Genomic DNA, 13,695 nt, shown 5'->3' with positions numbered 1-13,695 from the left:
TAGATTAAGATTAGGCAGTTAGCCAGGGTAAGGGAACTGCTTTGAGTTGATTGGACTGGGTATTTACTCGACCCATTTAAATTGGTTCAGAGGTGTTGGGAACTTCCATATTCTCAACAACAGTCTTATTTCTGGGCTGTCTGGGCGGATTTTTCTGTGGGATGCCACGGGATTTGTCTGAGGGCATAGAGGCGACCCAAATCGCTGCAAAAAAAAGGTAAACTCATGAAGATGGTCGCGGCTATCGAGGGATAAACTAGTAAACTACTTAGCAACAAACCGACGATTAGCGATCACACACACACTTAGTCGAGAAGTCGATTCGCATCTAGTCTAACCGTTACCAAATGCAGTATGCTGTTCCATATGAATCTTTGTTGTTGTGGCCACCTAGACTAGGGGCAATAAGGCGAGCCTGTAGGGATGATTATAGGATTAATTCGAGTGATTCCTTAGTTAAAATTAGTAAATTGTCTATATATTAAGTATTTCCCCAATTTAAGTGATTCCCCCATATTAGGAGTGTTTCCCTCAATTTAAGGGCCCCTGTTATTATGAGTATTAACATGTGCTAAGTGTACCCTTGAGAAATAATGTCCCTTAGTCAATCTTCTGTATCCCCTCTGAAAATATAGTTTGAGTCAGAGTAAAGCTTTGCCTGAGTGTTGGATTACTTGTCTGGGCTTAATTCTACTGATGTTATGTTCATTATTTGTACCGTGAGTGATTTTTGGTGGTAAGTGATACAGTGATTTGTTGGAAAACATGGCAAATTACTAGTTGAAAATTCTTAAGAAAATCGTGTAGTGGAAAATTTCTAAGTCCACTTGGACATTTTTCGTATTATTTGGTATAAATTCGGATTCGTGGGTTAAGTTAACATTCCAGGTGTCATTATTTTGCATTAGAATGCGTCAGTAATGTAATTATTGTTTTAAGGTAAGGGAATATTAACTCGATTTTTCAGAGTTAAGCAAATTTTCGGAAAATGTGTATGAAAAATTCGTCTAAGTCCAGTTTTATGCAGAATCTCAGTTTTTGGTATAAATTCGAATTCGCGAGTTAAGTGCGTGACTCAGATGTCAGTATTATTCATTTGGAGCGTGTCATTAACGTGAATAATGTTTCAAGTTCGGATATAAAAATGAAAATTTTAAGTATTTAAGCATCATCAACCTCAACACCATCAACATCAACCTCATACTCCCCCACCACTACTACCACACCTATAACACCCACCCCAACTTCAACCCCAGGCTGCCCCTCCCCCCACCAACCACAACCCCAGGCCGCCCCACACACCAGCCCCAACCCCAGGTAGTCCTAAACCAGGGGTCTCCAAACTTGTCAATGTAAGCGCCACATTATATATTTCCCATATTTATGCGGGCCGGAGGAATAAAAAATGAAAAAAAAACAAAAAACAAATCAGTGCCAGTAATTTAATTTTCTCAAATATTAAAGTATAAACATGGAAAAATTAAAACATATCTTTTTGGAAAAAATCAGGGTAAACTAAATAGATTCCTGCCTTTAGTTTTATGCAACCAAATTAGTGTGACGAATGATATTGTCGTTTTGACTTCAAAATTTCATTAAAATCAGGTTCCAGATTAGATGAGCCAATTGTAAGAATTGATTTCAAGTGATCATCAGACAAATTTGCTCGATAGTTAGATTTCACATACTTCATTTTGGAAAAAGTTTGTTCACACAAGTATGTTGAACCAAAAATGGACACAAAATTACAAGCAAACTTTATCAAATTTGGAAACTGATCTGGCTGCAGGCATTTATAAAACTCAATCAGATTTTCTTCTCTATACTTATCTTTCAGTCTGTCATCTGCCTGGAGATCAATAATTTCCATTTGAAATTGAGTTGGAAGATTTTCAGTATTGCAGTCAAATGGATTATGAAAGAGCCTGATTTCATTTGCTTTGGCATCAAGGTCAGCAAATCGCTTCTGAAACTGTTTTTTCAAATCTGAAATTATTTCATTTGCAAATGAAAAAGGAAATTCAACTTTACTTTCTGCATGAAATTTTTCACAACATGGAAAATGAGCAAAATTCTTAACCTTCACCTGGCCTTCAAGTAGCGCAAGTTTTGCTCTGAATGCCTTGACATGAACAAAGTAGTCACTGATCAAATTTGTTTTGCCTTGCAATTTCAGATTCAAGTTATTCATATGACCTGTCATATCTGCAAAAAATGCCAATTTCCAAATCCATTCACATTCTGATAATAATGGCTGAGGTTTATTTTTCTCTGTGAGAAATAAATAAATTTCTAATCTGAGCTCAAAGAAATGCAGCAAAACCTTTCCACAACTAAGCCATCTAACTGCTGTATAATAAGGCAAGTTAACAAACTCCGCATCAATTTCTTTCAAGAAATCACGGAACTGGCGATGGTTGAGTGCATGAGATCTAATGAAATTAACCACAGAAACAACAGGTTTCATGACACAAGACATATCAACATATTTTAGGCTCAATGCTTGTTGATGGATAAGGCAATGCAGAAAAATGGGTTTTGAGAATCCTCCAACCTCACAAGCTGTTGTAATTTGCCCAACCAAACCCTTCTTTGTCCCAGACATATTCTTTCCTCCATCAACTGTCACACACTGCACTTGTTTCCATTCCAGGTTATATTCTGTCATAGTTTTACTTACTTCATTGAAAATGTCCTCTCCAGTTGTTGTGGTGTGCATGCTGTGAACTGATGCTAATTCTTGGCTCACATTAAATTCACTATCAACACCACGAATGAATACTAAGAGCTGAGAAGTATCACACACATCAGTTGATTCATCCAACGCAAGAGAATACCAACAATATCTTTTTGTTTTTTCCTTTATTTGCCGAATTATGTCGCCTCCTAAATCTTCAATTCTACGAGCAACAGTATTTGACCCAAGACTTATCATTTTGAAGAGGTTTACTTTTTCTGGACATACCTCTCCTGCTGCTTCCACTATACACTCTTTTATGATACTACCATCAGTGAAAGGTTTTCTTTTTTTAGCCAACACATAGGCAACTTTGTAACTGGCTCTAGTTGAATTTTCATTTTCAGATTTTTTCTTACTGAAAACAGCTTGTTGAGAATGCAGACTATGCTGAAATGATTCAAACTTTTTAGTGCGTTCTGCTCCTGTGATGTGAGAATAACTTGAGCCATGTTTAGATTCATAGTGCCGACGAATATTGTATTCCTTCAGAACAGCAACACTGTCTCTACATATTATGCATAAAGCTTTATCATTTGCTATCACAAAAAAGTACTTTATCTTCCATTCGTCATTGAACCGACGGCACTCACTGTCCACTTTTCTTTTCTTTATCTTTTCCATATCTGAAAACATAGGGTAAAATAAATGAAATAAATTCTACAGGAAAAAAACAGCTTGTATGTGGTGTTAAAAAGCATAGCATATTATTATAAAGTGGTAAATATTATGGCAACAGCTTTCGTTGATAAACTTAATGGTTACCATTTTAACTATTTTAAACATGCAATATTTTTGGCTACAATAGTATTATTGCTATTTTGTATAACTAAGATAAAGGCATTGTCAAAGTACAGAGAAAAGAATATTGTACAGTGTTTGTGCTCCCTGAAACGGAAGCAGCGAAGCCCCACTCGCCCTCCATCCCCACAATATACAGTTATACACAACTGATTGGTTGTAATGCACAACACATACCTACCAGTATTAGTATCTGTGCGTCACACTATCGAGAGAGGAAAACTGACTTGGGTTGAGCGCCACCAGTCAGCAGCCCCAGCTTTGAATAATTCTGCGATGCCATTCGTACGATAATTATTTTTTCAAGGCCACCACACAGGGATTTGTTTGGAGGGCCGGATGAAATTATGTGGCGGGCCGGATGTGGCCCGCGGGCCATAGTTTGGAGACCCCTGTCCTAAACAACCCCCAACCCCAGGCCGCCCCCCAACAACCACAACCTTTGGCCGCCCCCCAACAACCACAACCTTAGGCTGCCCCCCACTAACCACAACCCCTATTCCTCTCCACTTTTACCTCAACCCCACGCAACCCAATACCAACCCCAGACCCCACCCCAAACCTACGCCACCCCACACCCACAACAAACCCAGGCAGCCCTATACCACCCTCATCCCCAGGCAGCCCCACACCTACCTCAACCCTAGGCAACCCAAATCTCCCCCCCTCCCAACAACCCCCCAACCCCAGGCTGCCTCGCACCTAACTCAACCCCAGGCAACCCAATACCCCCCCAACCAACCCCCAACCCCAGGCCACACTACTCCTACATCAACCCCCAGGCAACCCAATACCAACCCCCCATCCCACCACCAACCCCCAACCCCAGGCCTCCCCACACCTACCTCAATCCCAGGCAACCCAATACGAACCCCAACCCCAGCCCCCATGATATATATGATATATACATGTTGATATGTTCAACATGTATATATTATCAGTATCTATCGTTAACACAGATGACATTAGGCAGTTAGTTCTCATGATTTGCCCAATGTATAAAATCCAACGTCTTAACTTTACCAGAAACACACAAACCCCAGTCAACTCACCTAACCTAACCTAACCTAACCAACCACTGCATAGAAAACGTGAATTTGTGCGAGTCGCAACTTACCATGGTAGGATGCATAAGGTACGTTGTTTACCATAAGGTACCATAACGATGAAGTAGTTGAGAGGACGGGTTGCCAAAACACAGCAGCTTGTCTTCTACGTTGATGATCAAACCAACAGGCACAGAAATCACGTTCAACTGATTTGCCACAACTTACGAAATAAGGTGTAATAAAACGCAGAAACCCTAGCCCCTCCCCGCAAGCAGTCTTCTTGCGCTACCATAACATACAAAAAATAGTGTACTAAAGTAATCAAATATATCCTATTAAAACTATCGATCACACATAGAAAAAGAGAATGTTTGCTAGCCACTGTGATTTATAGAACTCTTTATTTGTTCGTTCGTGATTTTGACGTCATAATTATGTATATTGTGTGAGAGAGCGGATTCTCCACCCAGCTAACCTAACCAGTCTAACCTAACCAACCTAACCTAATCAACCTAGCCTTACCTAACCAACTTAACTTACCCAAACCTAAGCTAACGTAACCTAACCTAACATAACCATCCTAACCTAACCTAACTAACCTAACTTAATCTTACCGAACCTAACCAACCTAACCAGCCTAGCCTAACCTAACCAAACTTAACCTAACCTAACCAACCTATCCAGCCTAGCCAATCCTAACTAACTTAGCCTAATATAACCTACTTAACTTACCCTGATCTCAGCTAATGTAACGTAACATAACGTAATCTAACATAACAATCCTAACCTAAACTAACCAACCTAAACAAACCTAACCTAACCATCCTAACTTAACCTGTTCAACATAACCTAGCCTAACCTAGCCAAACCTAACCTAACCTTACCTAACCAGACCAACCCAACCTAAGCTAATGTAACTTAAGCTAGCCAAACCTAACCTAACCAAACTTACCCAACCTAACATAATATATATTAACCTAACCTAGAATAACCAGCCTAGCCTAACCTAACCAGCCTAGACTAACCTAATCAACCTAACTTAACCTAACCTAACCTGATCAACCTAACCTAACATAACCTAACCAACTTAACCACCCTAACCAACATAACCTAACCTAACAAACATAACCTAACCTAACCAACCTAACCTTACCTAACCAATGTAATTTAACCTAACTACGTAACCTAACAAAATCTAAACTAACCTAGCCTAACCTAAACTAACCTAACCTAACCAACTTAACCTTACATAATCTAACCAAACCCAATTTAATCAGTCTAACCTAACCTAACTTAACCTAACCAACCTAACTGTACTAACCTAACCAAATCTAACCTAACCATACCTAATCTAACCTAATCTAACCAACCTCACCTAACTTAACCAGCCTAACCTAAACTAAACTAACCAAACCTAATCTAACCTATCCTAATCTAACCAACCAAATCTAAGCTAACCAACCTAACCTAACCAACCTAACCTAATCTAACCTAACCATCCTATGCATAGAAAAAATGGATGTTTGAGAACCACTATTTGTCAAAGTACCTCTTATTTTACACATTTGGGAAAAATGTACAAAATGCGATGTATGTGTTGAGAGGACAGGGGGTAGAAACATTATTATCACACACTTAGCCAAAAGGGATGTGATCCAGGCTTCCAAGTTAGGAGGTAAAACAAATGCAGCATTAACATGGGATTGAAACTTATCATTATAGGTCACGATCCTCCAGAATAAGTACAATCTGGGAAACTAGGTTTTTGTAGGGGAAATAGGGAAGTATTAATTTGGAAATAGCATAGTGAATGAGTGCAATAAGCTGTCAGCTTAGCCTTTTATCTTGATTTGCCACACCATGCAAAATACAAATGCAGTTTTTTGTAATATGTCAATTTCGGGTCTTATTGAAACCATTGACAGAACGGGTTGGCTTCTTGAGACTAGTAGTTTAAGTGTCACAATTGGATAGCTCAGCCCATCCTCCTAAAATGATTGTAGCTATAGTAACGACTTGTAGAAAGTAACAACATGTACTGATAGAAGACCAAAAACTTTACTATCTAATTACTGAATTTGCCCAAATGGAAACCTGTTTTAAGCCCAACATGAATATAGAACCTAACTAACCTATACTAACCTCTTCTAGCAATCCAAGTATGTGCTAGCTTAGGCTTAATCTAGTACATGTATGTGCAGTACTAGGCCTAGGAATATTAGGATAAGTTTTCAGCTTTATTTTTTGCAGATTCTATATAAGTAAAAGTACAAAAAGTAAACTTATGGTGGTCCATCACTACACTTTGCGTACTCTCGATCATATAGTTACTATAAGTACTCTCTTTATTGGAAAATGGGTTGGGAAAGATACATCGGTGAGAATTGGTTGGGAAATGTTCATGGGTGAAAATGGGTTGGTAAAGGTACATGGTTTAAGAATGGGGCAGTAAAAGTATATGGGAGAGAATGGGTTAGTAAAAGTACATGGGTGAGAATGGGTTAGTAAAGGTTCATGAGTGAGAATGGGTTAGTAAAAATAAATGGTTTGAGAATGAGATGGGAAAGGTACATGGATGAGAATGGGTTGATAAGGGTTCATGGGTGAAAATGGGTTGGTTTAGGTACATGGGTGAGAATGGGCTAGTAAAGGAACATGGGTGAGAATGGATTAGTAAAGGTACATGAGTGAGAATGGGTTGGTAAAGGTGAATGGGTGAGAATGGGTTGGTAAAGGTACATGAGTGAGAATGGGTTGGTAAATGTTCATGGGTGAGAATGGGTTGGTAAAGGAACATGGGTGAGAATGGGTTGGTAAAGGTAAATGGGTGAGAATGGGTTGGTAAAGGAACATGGGTGAGAATGGGTTGGTAAAGGTAAATGGGTGAGAATGGGTTGGTAAAGGAACATGGGTGAGAATGGGTTGGTAAAGGTACATGGGTGAGAATGGGTTGGTAAAGGAACATGGGTGAGAATGGGTTAGTAAAGGAACATGGGTGAGAATGGGTTGGTAAAGGAACATGGGTGAGAATGGGTTAGTAAAGGTACATGAGTGAGAATGGGTTGGTAAAGGAACATGGGTGAGAATGGGTTAGTAAAGGTACATGAGTGAGAATGGGTTGGTAAAGGAACATGGGTGAGAATGGGTTAGTAAAGGTACATGGGTGAGAATGGGTTGGTAAAGGAACATGGGTGAGAATGGGTTAGTAAAGGTACATGAGTGAGAATGGGTTGGTAAAGGAACATGGGTGAGAATGGGTTAGTAAAGGTACATGGTAGAGAATGGGTTGGTAAAGGTTCATGGGTGAGAATGGGTTCATTATACGGGACCCGCCTTAGATGGTCTGCTGCAGTGCCTCTTAATTTCCTGCCAAACATACGACGAAATTACGACGTTGCTACAACGTCCAAACAAGTTTTAACACCTAACAAGTTGTAACAACAATATAACAAGTTATAGCAACGTTCTAATACGTCATAAAAACGTTATAACAATCGGAAAATAGAAACAATTGTGTTGTGTGTTTGCAGGGATGTATTCTTGTGTGGTATAACATGACAAAAGCACTGAGACTCACCTTTCATCTCTGAATCGTCAAAGAATCCAGACATCTGGCGACCGAACTGTGTGACCGGTTGAGGGAGGCTTGCAACCGGACGAGGTAACTTAAACACTGCTTGTTTGGTGAAGAGTCCGAGGTTGTGGTAGTGAGGAAACGCTGGGTAGAAGCCAAGCAGGAAGAGCACGCCGGCGGCCACCAACGTTAGCATCACTACTCTTCCTGAGAGCACACCCACCCTGCCAAATATGGTAACCTTTGTACACTCACAGTGGACACTACATCCTGGGAGTACCCACACCCTGTCAGATATGGTGACCTTAGTACACCCACAGTGGTCACTACATCCTCAGAGTACCCACACCCTGCCAAATATGGTGATCCTAGTACACTAACAGTGGCCACTACATCCTGTGAGTACACACTCTGCCAGATATAGAGACCTTAGTACACCCACAGTGGTCACTACATCTTGAGAGGAGACTGTTATGACCCAGCATACACCAGTTACGACTGGATATGCTGTGGTCATTCTTTATCTGTTATTACCATTTGCATTTCGAGGAGTTGCGCCCTAGCAGCAGGAAGGTGAGGACGTTTCGCCTGGCCTCTCCAGTAGTTGGGGTGTTTACCTCTTTGGTTGGCTGGGGGTGTGGGTGACTCTACCCTCCCTGCTGTTCCCTCCTGGTTGGTATGGATGTGGCGCATTTGCGATGGGAGGACATGTTCCCCCTGTTGTGAGAGTAAACTCCGTGGGCTAGGAGTTTACTGGACATGCGGGGTACCCTGTAGTGGAGCTTGTCATGTGTGACATGCTCCGTATCCCAGTCGTGGACATCTACGGTGTTGAGCTGGTAACTGCTCACCGTGTCGTTATCACCTCTCTGGTGCCTTTGGGGAGTTGAGATGTTAAGGGAAATGCCCTGAAATTTTTATTCCTTTTAAGGGTCTGAGTTCAGTGTAGTGGGTTAAGGCGTACTAGTTATGCCAGCTGTGTGAGCAACTGTGCTGTCTGGGTTCGAGTCTACCTGGTGGGTATATATATAGTGTCTAAAGTTGTGTTAACTTCACTTGCGAGTTTAGGCAAGTTTGTGCACCAATAATTGACCTCATACATAATGAAATGGGTAGCTTTATCATTTCATAAGAAAAAATTTGAGAAAATATATTATTTCAGGAAAACTTGGCCTATTAGGCAAATCGGGCCTTGCATAGCAGGCCGAGTACGACGTTCTGGCTACTAGGTACAACATATATATATATATATATATATATATATATATATATATATATATATATATATATATATATATATATATATATATATATATATATATATATATATATATATATATATATATATATATATATATATATATATATATATATATATATATATATATATATATATATATTTATATATATATATATATTTATATATATATATATATATATATATATATATATATATATATATATATATATATATATATATATATATATATATATATATATATATGCAGAATAACCACATATGAAAAATAGAAAATGCTTAACGCGTTTTCGGCTAATTCGCCTTCATCAGAGCAAAGTAGAATGAAGATAAGTTTGCTGATCAGACCTTTATATCCGCCTGGGCAGATCACCTGACCACCAAAAATAAGTGGAGGAAAGGAATTATAAGAAAGAAGGTAACTGCAGAAGGCCTATTGGCCCATACAAGGCAGCTCCTTTTAATATCTCCAAGTGCCATACGTGTTTAAATGATTGCTATATTGTTTTGACGTGCTATATTGAGGCTTAAATAGGGATCCAACTTGTACATACCGGGGCTCACATTAAGGCTGTTGTTACAATGTTTGATCAGAGCAGACTCGATCACGTTTCGTTCAACAAAATCCTTACTTTTAACAATACATTTTGCCCCTGTGAAGTCGATAGAATGATTACATAAACTGGAATGTAAATACAATGCACTGGATTGCTGGGCTGTACGAATAGCATATGAATGCTGTTTTAAACGCGAGGAAAGAGATTTACCAGTCTGGCCGATGTAAACACATGCACACTCATTACAAGGGATGGAATACACACAACCTGCTACAGACGAGGGCGAGTTCTTAATTAACATGGACTTAACTGTATTATCATTTTTGAACACTAGATTAATATTAAGGTTCTTCAGGGCTGGGGCAAGATTTACTAGACCCTCAGAATATGGTAATACCAACGAATTTTTCAGTTCTGGTTTCGAATATATATATATATATATATATATATATATATATATATATATATATATATATATATATATATATATATATATATATATATATATATATATATATATATATATATATATATATATGTCGTACCTAATAGCCAGAACGCACTTCTCAGCCTACTATTCAAGGCCCAATTTGCCTAATAAGCCAAGTTTTCATGAATTAATGTTTTTTCGTCTACCTAACCTAACCTAACCTAGCTTTTTTTGGCTACCTAACCTAACCTTACCTATAAATATAGGTTAGGTTAGGTTAGGTAGGGTTGGTTAGGTTCGGTCATATATCTACGTTAATTTTAACTCCAATAAAAAAAATTGACCTCATACATAGAGAAAAGGGTTGCTTTATAATTTCATAAGAAAAAAATTATAGTAAATATATTAATTCAGGAAAACTTGGCTTATTATGCAAATCGGGCCTTGAATAGTAGGCTGAGAAGTGAGTTCTGGCTACTAGGTACGACATATATATATATATATATATATATATATATATATATATATATATATATATATATATATATATTTATATGTCGACCGTGCTCTCAGCCACAGCTCAGAATGGAAGCAAGTCGACGAAGAACTTTGTAGGATAAGGCAGGTCCTAGTAAACAACGGCTTCTCCAATGGTTTCGTGGAAGACATCATAAGAAGGAAAGTGAAACGCCATGCAACCTCTGAAGAGACAACTAACACAACACCTATACCCCCTATTACACTATTTTACAGGAACTTCTTTTCCACAGCCCATAAAACGGAGGAAAGGGTCCTGAAAGATATTGTTAGTAGAAACGTTATCCCTACAGACAAAAATCAGAAGATACAACTGACAATTTACTATAAAACCAAAAAAACGGCCAGCCTACTCATGAGAAACTCTCCAGACACAAAGCAGAACGCTTTAAAAGAGACCAACGTCGTCTATGCCTTCAAATGCCCTCTTGGGGACTGTAAGCCTCAAAAAACTCAGTATATAGGCAAGACAACATCTCTTTCCAGGCGTTTAACGATGCATAAGCAACAGGGCTCCATTAAGGAACATATAGTCTCTTCCCACAACCAAATCATCACCAAAGAAATCTTAGCAAACAACACAGAAATCATCGATAGATACAGCGATAGAAGGCGGCTTGACGTCTGCGAGGCACTACACATCAAGAAGTCAAAACCAGTAATCAACAGCCAATTAATGCACAACTATATTCTACCCCACTTCAAGACTCCGCTCCAATATAGAAGCATCAAGAAATATGGGCCAATAAAAATAGGCCTTCTGCAGTTACCTACCTTTAATACCCATTGTTTCGTGTCCTGTCTTGTGTTAAAAGTTTATTTTCACCTCATCCAAAACTATTGTAACATGTCACCTCACCCAAATGTAGGTATAAAAACTCGAAGATGTTTAAGCTCTATTCAGTTAAAGTTGTGTGTGTGTGTGTAAACTAATGTCTTTGAAAATGTAATAAGTTTTACGAAACGCGCTCAAGTGTCGCGTCAGACTAGAAATAAAAATGAATTTTGGAGAATTGACTTTTGAATTACCATCAACAGTGAAAAGAAACGTAAGAAAGATCGAGAAAATTCGTGTTAGAATTATTAATCTTACTTTTTCGGTCATATTTAATAATATATATATATATATATATATATATATATATATATATATATATATATATATATATATATATATATATATATATATATATATATATATATATATATATAGACTTATATATATATATATATATATATATATATATATATATATATATATATATATTCTTTCAAACATGTTTCAGGGCTTAGTTGAAATAGGAGTTCTCCAAAACTCATTTTCGTCCTTTTAAGGTGAAGAAAAGAAGTGATTTACTATAGAGTGTATTACACATATTTATACAATTTGCACAACGTTTCGAACCTCCATGGTTCATTCTCAAGTGAACAGATCTTACAATGCTGGTTGATTTTATACCCACACTGGGTCAGGAGATAATACAATAAAGATGAAAACATGGGGGGATACATAAGGGATAAATGTGAGGTGAAACATAGAGGTAACTGCAGAAGACTTATTGGCCCATACGAGGCAGCTCCTATCTAAACACAAATATTAATCCAGTGTAATTGGCCTGTTATGTTGGACATTGTCTTCTGTGTTGACATCGTTATGTTCTGGTCTTGTCCTTACTCTCATGGTGGGTAGAGTAAATAGTTCCGTGATTTGGGTGTTTATGGTAGGTTGTTCTATTCTTATGTGAATTGCCTCAAGAATTTGTAATCTTCTTCCATCTTGGGTTTTGTCTATTATGCAGGTATTCTTGTTTAACATTTCTCTTGTTAGAGTGATGTCATGGGCTTGTCTCATGTGATTCCTAGATTCCTAGGAATCTAGGAATCTTTAGTGACGACTCCAAATTTCAACGAATCACGAGGAACCCCGTAGAAGACCTTAAGCGGAAAGTAAACAAAACAATTACAGCAATCAACGCAAAGAAAGGTAGTGTGCACTTCAATAAACTTCAAGGCGACTATGGCTTAGGATATGCCTACGGCAATATTAAGACGCATAAACCAGGTAACCCACTACGCCCTATAATCAGCCAAATACCACCTCCAACTTATCACCTGGCAAAGAAACTCAATGAACTCCTAACTCCATACACTCCAAGTAAGTTTAGTCTACAATCATCAGCAGATTTCCTAGAATTGATCAAATCTACCCAGCCCGATGGAATCATCGCATCCCTGGACGTCGAATCCCTATTTACCAACGTTCCAGTCGACACAACCATAGGAATGATACTGGACAGAGTATACAGAGACGAGAGCACCCCCAAATTAGACATACCTGAGCCACACTTGAAGAGTCTTCTCGAAGCATGTACAAAGAAAGCCCCTTTCATCAGTCCACAAGGAGACATGTATTTACAAATAGACGGAGTAGCATTGGGCTCCCCCTTAGGAGTTTTATTTGCTAATTTTTATATGGGAACCATCGAAGACAGGGTCTTCAGTAGCAGACAAAAACCAACTGTATACTGCCGTTATGTAGATGACATATTCGTAATAGTAAAAGACTCAGATGAACTAATTGACCTAAAAAGACATCTAGAGAGAGAGTCAGTACTCCGATTTACACATGAAAATAGTGAAAATAACAGTCTGCCATTCCTGGATGTACTAATAACAAAAACAGGAACCTCTTTAAGCACCAACGTATATACCAAGCCCACCAACATAAGACTATGCCTGAACGGTAGAAGTG

Source organism: Procambarus clarkii, chromosome 55 (assembly GCF_040958095.1).
Source record: "Procambarus clarkii isolate CNS0578487 chromosome 55, FALCON_Pclarkii_2.0, whole genome shotgun sequence".
NCBI classification, from domain to species: Eukaryota; Metazoa; Arthropoda; class Malacostraca; order Decapoda; family Cambaridae; genus Procambarus; species Procambarus clarkii.
The sequence above is the reverse complement of the archived record's forward strand: the minus strand, read 5'-3'. Positions refer to the sequence as shown.